General features: G+C 53.0%; 1 long non-coding RNA gene across 3 annotated transcripts in view; it reads left to right on the top strand.

Moving 5' to 3' along the window:
* LOC135811202 (uncharacterized) overlaps positions 1-11991 on the top strand; it is a 191971-nt gene extending 179980 nt beyond the window's left edge. Inside the window, exons 1-3 of one of the 3 annotated variants that reach the window (XR_010552559.1) lie at positions 1022-1511; positions 7021-7117; positions 9965-11991. This is a non-coding gene — a long non-coding RNA (uncharacterized LOC135811202). Of the gene's footprint in view, positions 1-1021; positions 1512-7020; positions 7118-9964 lie in introns of those variants that run through there. The other 2 variants (XR_010552560.1, XR_010552558.1) reach the window with 2 other exon arrangements.
* Positions 11992-13191: the final 1200 nt, after the last annotated feature.

Consider the following 13191-nt stretch of genomic DNA (forward strand, 5'->3'; position numbering starts at 1 on the left):
ACTACAATGTAGCTAGTCGTAGAATTTGAGTATTTCTCTCCTGCTCTTGTAGCAGTTGAGCACTCTCGTGTGGGGTAGTGCATTTGCTGTTTGCATTATCCAGAGCTCACTGATTTGTCAGTTTGAGCACTCTGGCAAGGTACACCCGGGCCTCTGGCTTTGGAAAATTTATTTTCATCGCTGTCAGGTTCGGCCTAATTTTCTCTGTGCTGCCCTGATGAGTTCACAACTTGAAGAACGAAACAGTTCTGTCCGCAGCTTGAGTAGTAGTAGAATTATTTATCATTTTACTAGGGAACTCCCAACAGGCGTTCCCTTTTTACTGGGAACCCTAGCAACGACTTGGTGCTTGTGACAAACGCAGAAATGGGCGTAGCTAGACTCCTATTGTGTACGTAGCTACCCGGATTTCACTTGTATCAAGTGAAGCTTGCTCTTAGCCAGTATTGGTACATAGCTATGATGGTCACGGGTAGACTGGTTCTTTCTTACATGCAGATGTATATGTATATAAAAAAACTTACCATCTCCAAAGCAGCAGCAGGGATCTGGAGTGGGTGAAATAATACCAAGCTACAAAGGAGAGAGTGACAGCAACCATGCCAGGGACAAAGAATTGGACCTCATGAATATTTGCGCCAGGCCTCGTTACATGGCCCTTGCACCTCACACACACACATACACACTCGCGCACACAAACACACACACGCACGCGCGCGCGCACACACAGACACACTGTTCATTGCGCTCGAACGGTGGCGCTACTTCATTCATGAGGTCGATCTGATGCCCCTACCGCCGTACCGGGCCCTGAGCTAGCCCTGTCAGAACTGTACGTGCGCGTGCGTTACTTGTCAGTCAGGGCGGGATAGTGCATGTAGTGCAGGGGATTCAAGGGATTTCCCCGTGTCCGCACCCGCAAGGACCAGTACTGTACATTTACCTGCTAGTGCTACATGATTATAGTACCAGACTAGTACGGTCCGTGATACATACGAGTAATCATTGTACATGTACATGTATGTCCGCGCTAGAATCGAAATACGAGAGTCGATAGAAACTTGCCGAGACTACAAGTTTCGATTCCTTATGGAGCATTTTCGATACAATTGTGTCCGTATCAGTGAAAGTCGATGCGTTCCTGGAAATGCGAACGGATTGAGTTTCATGTTCTCTTTTCTGCAGCAGAATATTTCAGTGGCTTTTTCAGAACTTCATTCTAGTGGCGACAGTTTGCCTTTGCTGTATGGCAAGAACCCAGAACACAAGTTTATTGCAGATCTACTGCAGGGCTTGTTCCGCGGGTTTATTGCAGATCTACTGCAGGGCTTGTTCCGCTGCCACTGCTGCTGCTGCTGCTGCTGCTGCTGCTGCTGCTGTCAGTGGATGCACAGTCAGTTCTGTGACTGTTGGAGAGCCAGAGAGACCAAGACTCAAGAGAGGACATGAGAATAAATACAGAGAACACGGATTGTCAAGTGCACCATGCAGTGAAGTGACTCGACAACACGGTAAGAAACGAAGGGTGTATGTACGTGACGCTGACAGTCACAGGCACACGTAGACTGATCAGTAATCTGGTAATGCTAGAACGAGGGAACGTTCAAAGAAAATGCTGCGTGTTTGGAGATAGCGGCTGGACGAGGTACAAGATTAGTACAACTGGACAGATAATTCGCCCAGGTAGACCTACCCAGGTACCCAGGTACCCAGGAACTGTGTACCAGTCAAACTTCGTATCTGAACACGTTTTACAAGGAAACGTGAATGTTACACTGTAAACACATAACTGCATGAATTGAGTACCCCTCGAACAATCATAGAGGGGGGGGGGGGGGGGCTGGTCTTCGGAAAACGGAGCACTGAAATCAGTGTTGCAATAAAGTGAAATAGTTATGGACTCCAAAGGGTTTTAAAAACATGGAAATGAATTGAAACTGAACATGCACTGTATCATACTTCGAAGTACAAGACCTATGCTACAGTTGCTGTGCTCACTGAAATCCGACCCAAAGTACAAAGCTGGCGGCCTGGACCAGTTCCTATCCCAGTTTACATCATTGCATCTGCACATGTACTGTATCTTTACATGTGTACGTCCAGCCACATTCGTGCCACTTCCAGGCAACCAAGGCTGGTGCAGGTGTACGTCCAGCCACATTCATGCCACTTCCAGGCAACCAAGGCCAGCGGCAGGTGTACGTCCAGCAGCATTCTTGCCACTTCCAGGCAACCAAGGCCGGTGCAGGTGTACGTCCAGCCACATTCGTGCCACTTCCAGGCAACCAAGGCCGGTGCAGGTGTACGTCCAGCCACATTCGTGCCACTTCCAGGCAACCAAAGCCGGTGCAGGTTGAGGGCGCCAGCTTAGCACTTTGGGTCAGATTTCAGTTTAGCGCAACTGCACATGTATGTAGCATACGAGTACACCCGAGGTCGTGGCTTAATAATAATATAGGGAGACAACACTGGACACTGTAACGCTAAATCACGTACGTATTGACCACCGGGCTGCATGTCCGCTACTAATACATGCTTGCACATGACATTGCTTGTCTGTGCCCCGCTCTCTCATGAAGGCAGTGTGATAAACGTATTGGTTTATTCTAATAAATACTTTGTAGTAGTTTCCATCGAGGAGCGAGTGGAAAAGAACAACAAAACAAAGAACAGCACAACCGAATCAGCATGCTCAATGTGTAGTCATGCGAGCATGCCAAATACCAATGCATGACGTAAGCTAACGTAAACTGCGTACAATAAGACAGATGCACGCGGGTGGTTGCATATAGGATAGCGTACATAATAATACAACACGCCCTTCCGAGATCATAATGGGTGAACAAGCCAGACTATGATCTTAACATAATAACTATGAAGATCCAAAAAAAAACATGAACAAGAGGCAAGGCAACGAGAACAGTCACAGTGTAGCACAGACTACAGAAGAAGAAAAACTAATCAAACATATGACTGTCCTTGGTGTGCAGAAATGTTCAAACGGACAGGTTGACGGCGGTTACGGGTGCTGCGACGGGGTGCAACAACAGGCTCAGTAGGTGCGGGAACAGCAGGTTCAGACGCACTATCAGTAGAAACGCGATCAGGCAGCAATGGGACATAGGAAGCGACGATTTCGCCAAAACACACGACCACTACGTAGCTTGACGTAATACTCTCGATGGGTACCAATGGCGACAACGATGCCTCGACCTGTCCACCATTTGGTGCGCGGATCTTGCAGATCTACGTGCATGCCAATAGTGAGCTTAGACAACGTGCGCGGCTGAGACGAATCTGGATCCGGGACAGGTGGAGAATCAGAACTCTCTATACTGGTAGCACGCTGTTTCCACTCCGGGTGCAGTTGGAACAGAGCCGAGACCTTTCGTGCGGGATGCATCTGTTTCCAGACGTGTTTCCAGACCAGGTTGGTAATACGCCAGAATGGGGGGTTCGACCAGAGCATTCTTCACACGGTTGAACGCATCGGTGTGTGGTGTTTCCCACTGGAAAACAGCAGCCGTCTTCAGCAGACCACGAAGCGGTGTCGCCAGCTCGGCGATAGCAGGTGTAAACTCAGCAAGCTGATTTACGAGGCCCATGAACGATCGGAGGTCGGTCCGATTCGTCGGGGTGGAGAAGTCGCGGATAGCGGAGAGCTTAGCGTCATCGACAGTCCAACCGTCAGCATTCAGGATGTAGCCGCAGAACTCGATCTCGGTAGCAGCGAACACAAACTTCTTCGCGCTAAGGGTTACGCCGTGCTCGCGCGCACACAACAATACGCGCCGGACGCGTGCCACATGGTCACCAAGGTCATCATCATAGACGAGACAGTCGTCGACGACCTTTTTGAAATTGGTGATGTTGTCGAATGCCGTGCTCATACGGCGGTTATACTCGTCTCCGGCCGAGATGAGGCCCTGCGGATTGTGCAAGTACTGATACCGGCCCCATGGAGTGATAAACGTTGTCAATGGCCGCGCTGCTTCGCTGAGTGGCACTTGCCAGTAGCCATGGCGAGCATCGAGCTTCGTAAAGAAGCGACCGCTGACACTGGTGACGACATCATGAGGTGGCTGTGTCGGATGCGTGGGACGTTGGATCTGATCGTTCAGCTTCTTGAAGTCCACCGTTAGACGCTTCTCAGTGGTGCCCTTCTTGTCGACTATAACAATAGAGTGGCACCAGTCGAGGGGTTCAGAGACAGGCTCAATGATGCCATCCTTCACCATGTTGTCAAGCTGTTCCTTAATCTGGTCCCGAAACGCATAGGGCACTGGTCTAGCGTGATGAACACAGGAAGGTGTAGCGTCTGGTTCGAGCTGAATGTCCATTGACGGACCAGACATGGGCTTCAGACTGTCAGAGTCGAACACGTCAGAAAACTCCTCCAGCAGCTCAGTGCGAATCTGGTCGGCGGTGGGCTCAGGTGCTTGCTTGCGCTCAACTCGGCAAACAGAAGGCCAGTTGGGCGGCAGCAATCCGAGCGCACACAGGGATGTCCGAGTGGGCAAGGCATCCGACAGCTCGGAGTACACGTGTATGGTGGTGCGGTGAGTCTTGGAGCCTAGCCCAAGACTGGAACTGATCTGGCCAAAGGATACGAGAGGCTGACCGTTCACACCGGTGACAACGTCTGGGTCCTCCGCCAGGTTTTCTGGGAATCCACCCAGAAGGTCAAGATGACGAAGACCAATGGCGTCGACATCACTGCCGGTGTCCGGTATCCAGTTAATGGCTGCACCTGTCTCCTCCGTGTTGAGCGTAGTCGTCACAGACACGGTGCCTTGTTGCCCGGATGATGCTTGCTGGAGCTTCAGCTGGCCGATTTTGGAACCACGTGGCTGCTTGGATTTCTTCGGGCACATTTTTTCAAAATGTCCAGTGGCTTTGCAGCCGTTACAAGTTTTGCCAGCAGCGGGGCAGGCAGACTTGGTATGCGTAGAGCGGCCACACTGGGGACATTTCTTGGGTGATGAATAAGCAGACTGGGGTGCTGCCTTAGAGGTGGCGTCCGGCGCCGGCTTGTCACCAAAGCGTTTCTGACGCTGGTACTGTGACCTACGGGCGGCGTTGATCGATGCTGACGGCAGAATACCATCCCCAGTTTGCTTTGCTGCTTCCTCAGCACGGCAAATCTTTGCGGCGTTAGCTAGTGTCAGGGATTGTTCGGCTAACAATTTGTGCCCAGTGTCGTCATCGTGCACACCCACAACAATCCGGTCACGGAGGATCTCCTCGTGTGCTTGCACCAGCATCTTGGGGCAACTGCTGCACATGCGGGCAGAGCATGCGGAACAGACTTGCAAGTCGGCGAAGTCGCAGGCAGCAAAGGACTCCTTTAAGCCGGTGTAAAAAGCATCAAAGGTTTCACCACGTTGCTGGCGTCGGTTATAGAAGTCTATCCGATCCAGCAACGGGTTACGTTGCCTACGGATATACTTCTTGACAGCACAGATTATGTCCGAGACATCGGCATTAGTGGCCACGGCGATGATCACCTCGCGCAAATAACGCCGTATGTCTTCATCTAGTGCCTGGCGTAGAGCACTCACTCGTGTGAGTCGGTCCTGAACGGACAATTTCTGGCATCTCGCGTAATCCTCCCAAGCCTCCTCCCATGCGTTGAGGTCCGCGAGCGTGGCAGATGAAAGCAGGATGGGCCGTTCCACCGAGATTTGTTTCGTCGTGAGCTGCTGCGATGTGGATGTATTGGAGCTACTCAACAGGGCAGTCAGGCGTGCCTCGCGGTCCGCTGCGGCTGTCATCTGTGCCTGCATGAAGGTCAACAGAGCCTGAACATCAGGGCTGACAGGTAAGTTTGGCGCGGCTGCTGCGCCAGGGACAGCATCACTACCAGAGTCGAGTCATTACGAGTCATTACGAATCGAAACAAATTTACAGCACTCGCACGAGGTTCACACAACTGAAACAACGGGCCGGGATTGTCAGGTCACAACGGGTGATCTGACCTACCGCCTACAATACTACTACGACAGGTAAGAAAATAGTTCACTGCGCCATGTGATAAACGTATTGGTTTATTCTAATAAATACTTTGTAGTAGTCTCCATCGAGGAGCGAGTGGAAAAGAACAAAAAAAAAAAGAACAGCACAACCCAATCAGCATGCTCAATGTGTAGTCATGCGTGCATGCCAAATACCAATGCATGACGTAAGCTAACATAAACTGCGTACAATAAGACAGATGCACGCGGGTGGTTGCATATAGGATAGCGTACATAATAATACAACAGGCAGGCCGTCGTAATGATGGGTTGAATTTAGTACACCGTGTAATACACAAGTAAAATGCGGTACCAATTTGTCAAGGCTATCGGCTGAAAGGGAGGGGGAGGGGAGGGGTTCAGCCACCTGTTGGAAAACCGAGTTTAGCAAACATTCGTGCTTCACCCAAAACAAATTGGTATGGCGATTACTACAAGAACAAGCGGAATACCAATTAACTGCCAACGATGGTTAAGGCGTGCGGTAGGTTGCGTCGATGGAAAAGCTGCAAAAGCGCTGCAAAAGCAAACTCGCGCTGCAACAGTGAGACAGCCTGTCACAATACAGTTTCTGTGCTCTGTACCGTGTGTCAAGCTCTGCCTTATAAGGGCATTATGCAGCCTGCTTTCTAACATTGTTTGCCATGAAGCAGTTTGTTAATGCAGAGGCGTCGGAAGGTATTTTTAGTGTGCTACGGTCAGCCATCTCAGTACAGTGTACTCGTGGCGGAGGGGTTGCTGAGCTGAAACATTTGGAAATCGTACGCACTGCCGGGCTCCCGCGGGGCCCCACGCAAGCAATCGAAACCGCGATGCGCGTACGGCATGCCGTATAAGCCACCTATCCGCCTTGGGTGCAAGCTCACCCAAGGCCACCCTCGCAAGACAGGAACAAGTAAAGACATTCACCAGTTGTTTGTTGTGCCTGCCCGCCGAAGAAATTGTTTGAAATTGTCTCTTCTCCGCTCTCAGCGATAGTCTTACACCCACTATGGCTTTCTCGCAGGCACAAAGGGAGTCTATCCAGCAGATTGTGGCAGCCAGCGTGGCAGCAGCCCTCAGCGGCAACGCACCGGAGACCGTCACGGAGCACCAAGAAGACGGTATGTGTGCTGATGAATTCATGCACCATACGAACATGGGCTACCCCTCCTGCATTTCGCACGTCTCGGTGGAGACAGTTGATCGGATCAGATGAATCGAGTATATAGATCTGGCAATACTGCTCCCGCCCAAATCTATTTCTACCGGGGAGCCAGCCCCTAAGAGGTTCCGCATAGACGAGGAAGGGGCACTTTCAGTGACAAGCGCACCGAAAGGAAAAATTGAGAACCTTGCCACGTGGACCGAGGCATGATCTATTTTTAGCCTGATCGCCATCCGTGATCAACCTCGCTGCGCCGCTGCACAGATGCAGCATCAAATACGCATGGAACAGGCAGCCGAAGAAGTACCGCTTTTCGTCAGTCGTGGACTATGACACGAGGGCACGCCAGGCCCTGTCAAAGGACCCAAGCCGATCCCTGGCGGAGCTCGACACGGAGCTTTTCGCGACGTGTTTCACGGGACAGGCCCTCCCCAATTGCAGCATTTGCAAGAAGGTGGGGCACTTGGCCGGAGTGTACACCTCGGCCTTTCGTGGCAAGCAGGCGAAAGAAAGTGCAAGCACTAAATCAACCGAAATCTGCTGCCGCTACAATCACGGCGCCTGCAGCGGCCCATGTTGCTTTCGACACGCCTGCCTCTTCGGCTCGCACGCCGTGTCAGCCTGTCCAGCCAAGAAATACGAGCGAACAGCAATCAGCCCCGGCACCCCTTTCTTGCATTCACCCACCCCTATGAACATTGCATTACACCCCAACACCCCTATCAATATTGATGCATTACACACTGAATTGCTCGCGCACCCCAATCCTGCATTTGTTCATTCTCTAATTAGCAATTTACGTGCCGGCTGTCGTATCGGGTTCGCCGGACCCCGTGATGTGTCCGTACGCAGCTTGTCTTCAGCGGCAGCACATCCCGAGGTCGTCGACCAGTACCTGGCCACGGAATGCAGTCGGGGGCCACACCCGCTGGCCCCTTCAACGCGCCGCCATTCGTCCATCGACGCACCTCTGGCGTAGGTGTGGTCCCCAAGAAGTCGGGCGGCCACCGGCTCATCATGCACCTGTCCGCCCCCGATGGAAACAGCGTCAATTCGTTCTTTGACAAGCAGGCCTACCGTTTCTCTCTTATTACGATTGACTCGATAGCAGCCACGTGCGCACGACGGGCCCCGGAGCCCTTCTGTCAAAGGTGGACCTGAAGCACGCTTTCCGACTCTGCCCCATGCACCCCGACGACTGGCGGTTCCTCGGCATGTTGTGGAAGGCCAACTACTATATCGATACTGTCCTGCCATTTGGCCTACGCTCCGCTCCCAGTGTGTTAATCTGCCTGGCTTCCGTCTTAGAATGGATCCTCCGTAATAACTATAGTATCCCTGCACTGGAGCACTATTTGGATGACTTCGTCTTAGTGTCTCCAGCAGCCGAGTCTGTCACGTCCTCGGCGGCCGCGACCCACAAAGCCACTATTCTGCAGGTCTTCACAAAACTGGGCGTTCCAACAGCAGACGGCCCGGACAAAGTTGTTGGCCCCGCCGCCTGCCTCACAGTGCTTGGCATCGACATTGACATTGCCGTACATTGCGGCAACTCCTTGCAGCCTGGGCCATCCGGTCATCAGCGTCCAAACACGAACTTCAGTCCCTCGTTGGCCACCTGGCGTTCGCCGCCAAGGTCGTCCCAGCCGGTCGTACGTTCACTCGCCGCCTCATCGACCTGTGTTCCTCGGTCACCAGCCCTGCCACGGCCGTCGGGCTCACCAGCGAGGCTCTCGCCGACGTAAAATGGTGGCAGGATTTCCTCCCACTATGGAACGGAAAGGCCCTCCTACGCGACCCCGTATGGTCAAAGTCCCCGGACCTGGAACTGTTCACCGACGCGCCTGGCATCGGTTTCGGCGGCTTTTACCAGGGTCGTTGGTTCGCGGGCACATGGTCAGGCCCCACCATACACGTCCATAATGTGGAGAGAGATGTGGCCAATCGCCATTGCCTGCCAACTCTGGGGCCCCCACTGGGCACAGACGGAGATCCTCTTCCACTGCGATAATTCAGCAGTGTGCACTGTCTGGGAGTCCGGCACATGCCGACACGCCGGGGTCATGGCACTGATACGCAACACCATGCAACTCGCCGCTCGCCACAACTTCTGCCTGCTCGTCCGTCACATTGCCGGCGTCGACAACAGCATCGCAGACGCACTCTCCCGGGCCCAGTTCCTGCGCTTCCGCCGTCTGGTTCCCGACGCGGAGACTGCCCAATCATCACTCGCAAGTGCCCAATCCGACAACGGATAGTCGCATCCGTCTGCAGTTGGCCAGGCGCTCCAGCCACCAATTCAAGCTCTCGGCAATCCCAGCCACCACTACGCAGGCTTGCCGTACGTCCGTAGTCCCCCCAGCCCAGCATCTGGCATCTCTGCTCTTTTCTTGTTGTTTTGTTTCCCCTACTCTACTAACCCATCTACAATTTCCGCTGTCAATGATTATCCATGCCCTCGCTGGGGCAAACCCTTTATGGTCTATCTTACCACTCTGTGTGCTTAATGGGCTTATCCGGCCCCTAAGAACCCCCTTTTTTCTTTTTGGGAGGAATAGAGGCCGACACCCGGCATGCCCCGAACCGGCGACCACTGTACACGGGGGCGCTTCATATGTACGCGACACGCGTGGACCGCATGGCGCAAACAAAATAATGGCCAGGCACCGTGTTGCCATGCTACCGAGGCAAATTGTAGAGGGTGTTAAGTCTACCTAGCAGGTTGTATGTTTGCCCGTATACTAGGGGCACGGCTCCGCGAGCCTGACCTGCTCGCTGTCTTGTGCTCTGCGTGTATATCCAGGGTCGCAAGCCGCGCGCATAACATCCCGCCGGATGTCCACCTCCCGCCGTAGGATCGCCTACAGACACCACCGCCGCAAGCAATGGCTCCGCGAGCAAACGCTTCGAAGCCCGCTGTCTATTGTTCTGTGTGCCTATCCAAGGTCGCTAGCCCCGCTCGCATTACATCCCGCCGAACATATAACTCCCGCCGGAGAATCGCTTACAGACACTGCCGCTGCAAGCAACGGCTCCACCGAACCAAGGCTTCGCCGCCTGCTGTCTGTTGTTCTGTGTGTCTGTCCAGGGTCACCATCCCCGCTTGCATAACATCCCGCCGGATGTCCACCTCCCGCCGGAGGATCGCTTACCGCCGAAAGCAACGGCTACGCAAGCCAACGCTTACGTGCCACCCCCATGCGTCCACCCGCAAGGCTAAGTACCTATGGGTTAGGCCAATAGCAGAGGCTCCCACCCCACAGGGCTGGGGGAGGGGGGCTCTCGGGTCGTATTTGCATTAGCCCCACAGGATGAGGGCGAACCTCTGCCAAACCAGTACAGGAACGCCCCGCCGAGGTCAGGGGGAGATTTCCCACTAGCATAAACCACGGGTCCTCTGCTTACAATCCGCAGCCACGCCGCCGAGCCAGTGTGTTCCGGGAAGCGGGCCGCTGTTCGGCGACCCGGTGCAGCACACATACACCGCAGCGCGGCCGACCTACCATCCTGCCTGTTTAGGAAACATGCGCGTGTGCCTGCGTATGGGTGTGTGCGTTTTGTGTTGCATGCACTTGTGCCTGTGTCCTTCTAGGCTCGCTAGCCGCCGCTCTCTCAGCGAGAGCAGAGCACCTGATTGCCAACTCGGTAGCCACTGGCACACAGCGCACGTACGCCCCAGGCTGGCGTGCATTCCTGGAGTTCATGGGTCGCATGCGCCGCGACGCACATCACCCAGATCAGAACAATGTCCTGCTGTTCGCTGCCGCAATGTCTCACTCAGTCAGCGCCAGCACTCTGAGAGTCTACCTGGCCGCGATCGAATAGCACCTCCTCCGCATGCGAGTCCCGGTCTGGGTTATATCCTCAAGCCGCATCACAGCCCTGCTCAAGGGCTTAGAGAGGGAGAGAGCGTCGCTTCCCAGGCATCCGTCAGCACGCCCTCAGCGCCAAGCGATCACCGTCCACCAGCTGAAGGCTCTCCGCCAGTTCTTGGATCGGTCCTTGTACTCCCCGGCAGACAAACTAATGCTATGGGCTGCTCTTACGACAGCCTTCCACGGCCTGCTGCTGCGTGTGAGTGAGTACACGTCGCTGTCACCACACGTTCCCGGTTAGACCAGCAGGAGGCCTATCTGCAGCTCCAGAGGAATAACACGTCTCAATTAACAACAGGCGGGGAGGTAGCGCTGCATCGCTACGCTGACCCCGCACTATGTCCCGTCCGAGCCCAGGCTTACGTTCGGTCCAGCAAATGGAGCAATGACAAGCAACCCTATTCAAGTTTCAGGATGGTCGCCATCTCACGCCGAACGACATCAATGCTGTCCTACACAAAGTGCTAGGTCCAAGCATCAGCAGCCATTCCTTACGCGCCGGGGGAGCCACACACATGGTGGATCGAGGCGCACCAGAGTATGCCCTGATGGCTGCAGGCCGCTGGTCCAGCAGGGCATATCGCACGTACATTCTCAGGCCCGCAGGCATGCCACAGCACTACTAGAGCCTGCGTGTCGCAAGCCATTCGGTACCTTTATTGGAGGTACGGGTGCTGCTGATGGGCGCCGCATATTGCACGCACATCGGCACCATTGAACTATTCATGTGTACTAAGATTTAGTATTCCGCTGCCATAGCAACCTAGTAGTACACGTAGCCGTTCTGACGGCGCAGGACCCCGCGGGTCGCTTCTGCTGTCCTTGCCTCTCTGATGTGTGATATGTGTACATCATTTATAATCATGACCTCATACTGAGTACATGTACGTCATACTTGATTACCGATCACAGGCTCATGATTATTCACGCTGGAATAAACGCTTGCGACACCCCACAGGCTCGTCTCTGTTGTGTGGCATGATGGTTAACTGTCACTTGTCACGTGTCACTTGCAACTGAGTACCTAGACCTACAACTAACCTACAAGTACAAGTAGTACTGTTCAGTGGTCATGTACATGTGAATTCTGTACTAACTCTTACAGTTCTAGTCCATGTCAGCTCACAGCCTCACAGCCACAGCGTACCAGGGCTAGGGACTTCCCCTATCTAGCCGGCCCTGCTACATTTGTATGTGTCTAGCTCCTCCACTGCACACGTACAATGTCTACAATAGTCATGCAGTCTGTCACGTGATCACTACTATCATGCAGCACCTGCTTGATCCATTATGGATCACCGGTGTGATTCACCGCTAGCGCTGTAATCTGGAGACAGAGCCTCTCAGAGGGATTATTTTTTTAGTGAGTGTGCACCTTCAGTAATTAAATACTGAAGGTGCACTCACTAAAAAAATAATCCCTCTGAGACTCTTGGTGTCAACAAATTTTGTTGACACCAAGAGTCAATGACTGTCACATGACAAATCCGAAGTGGCATGTGTGCACAGCCACACGGCTGTTACGACACTCGACAGTACAAAACGGGCCCACTTGGTTCTTGTACAGGAGATAGCTAGCCAGTGCTCGCTGGGTCGCTGCTGTTACGATCACGTGAGTCAAGCAGTTCGCGCCCTGCACAAGTTCACCTGTCTGGCGCCACGGACCTTGCCGTGCTGGGCAATGATTTTTTATCACAGGGGGGAGGAATGGTCGGATACACAGCCTCGTTTACTAGTAAAATAAGAACAACGAATGTAGCGGAGGATACACACAGTGTGCTGACAGTGATCCACACGGCGAAGGCAGAGTGTAATACTAATACTGTAATAGAGGACAAGAGAGGCAATCACGACTTGTTTGCTGATACATGTACAGGTGCATGTAGTTAAAGTTTATTCATTTGCTTTCACTATCATCAGGCAACGCTGCCTGGTGATAGTGAAAGCAAATGAATAGGCGACGAGGAAACAATAACTTTATGAGAGCGATAAATAGTATAATTGAAGCGGACATTAGGAAATGATCAATGAGAATACATGTACATGTATGTTAGAAAAGAGAGAGATTGGAAGATTTGTTACAACTCTGAGTTTCACCTATTACTACCATCATCAGACAACTGATGGATCCAAAACGGGCAGACAGAACATAAGG

The sequence above is a fragment of the Sycon ciliatum genome, chromosome 3, assembly GCF_964019385.1.
Source record: "Sycon ciliatum chromosome 3, ocSycCili1.1, whole genome shotgun sequence".
Lineage (NCBI taxonomy): Eukaryota > Metazoa > Porifera > Calcarea > Leucosolenida > Sycettidae > Sycon > Sycon ciliatum.